Source organism: Chrysochloris asiatica, unplaced genomic scaffold (assembly GCF_000296735.1).
Source record: "Chrysochloris asiatica unplaced genomic scaffold, ChrAsi1.0 scaffold00128, whole genome shotgun sequence".
NCBI lineage: Eukaryota > Metazoa > Chordata > Mammalia > Afrosoricida > Chrysochloridae > Chrysochloris > Chrysochloris asiatica.
Window position 1 is genome coordinate 8778253 of NW_006408646.1, and position 960 is coordinate 8779212.

The 960-nt window shown below is 60.0% G+C and overlaps 1 protein-coding gene across 3 annotated transcripts in view; it reads right to left on the minus strand.

Annotated features, from left to right (window-relative positions):
• The window catches only part of EIF4ENIF1 (eukaryotic translation initiation factor 4E nuclear import factor 1), a 53878-nt gene extending 53683 nt beyond the window's left edge, over nucleotides 1-195 (minus strand). For 2 of the 3 annotated variants that reach the window (XM_006869277.1, XM_006869279.1), the window contains exon 1: nucleotides 30-195. The gene's annotated coding sequence lies outside the window, so the exon portion shown is untranslated. The remainder of the gene's footprint in view (nucleotides 1-29) is intronic. The other variant, XM_006869276.1, reaches the window with a different exon arrangement.
• Nucleotides 196-960: the final 765 nt, after the last annotated feature.

Sequence of the window (960 nt, forward strand, 5' to 3'; positions counted from 1 at the left end):
CTCACCCCCGGCCCCGCCGCCGGCCTTACTCTGCTCCTCCGCAACTCGGCGGCCCTTCGGCCCGGCCGCCGTTTCCTGCCCCGCGGCCCACGCCGGTTTGAGCACCGCTCCCGCCGCCTTCGTTCTCGCCCCCCCCTCCCGCTCCGACTGTCTCTCTTCAGCCGCCGTACCCGCGGCCCGGCCCTCCGGCCCTCCCCCTTAATAACTCCCTCCACGCATCCGGCCCCGACACTGCCGGCGCGCCCGGATGTGAGGTGGCTGCCGCGGTGCCGGGCGGGAAAGGGAGGATCGCAGTGCTTCTCCGGATGCAGGACCCTGAGCTGGACGGCCTGCGGGGAAAGAGCGGCGGCGGGTCGGCGGTCCCGGCCGTACGCCCGGTGCACGCAGGCGGTCGCAGCGGGCAGCCCCGGAGAGCGAGCCCCGTTCTTCTGTGCGAGAGGGCGTGCTGGTTGACGGCTTTGGGCCCCGGAGCCCACCACTCAGTCTCCTCCGAAGGCGAGGTGTCCCCAACGTGGTCTCCGCTACGTTAGCACAGCTTGTGTCGGCGGAGACCCTGAGGGCTTCGGCAGTGGGAATCTGAGTTAGAGGAACTGGGGATCTGAGGAGACTTCCGGGCCGGAGCTCGTACCTCCGCCCTGTTTTCTTGCTGATTGTGGGATTTGCTCGAAACTGACACAACCGAAGCTGCGCTTTTCTCATCTTTAAAAATATGCTCTCTATAAAGTTATGAGGATATAAGAAGATGACGTGTTGTTACATTAGTAAGCAAATTAATCTCTTAATTTATTAAAATGAAATTAATAAATATTGATTTTGATAGAAATAAACCTGAATGCAAGCTTTTCGGCCTGTGTTGCCGAGACTCGGCATGTTTTAATCAGTGTAGCAACTGCCGTACTGGAAGGAGTGGTTTGACAGAGGTCTCAGGAATTTGGCGCATAGGCATGGAGGGAAATGTCA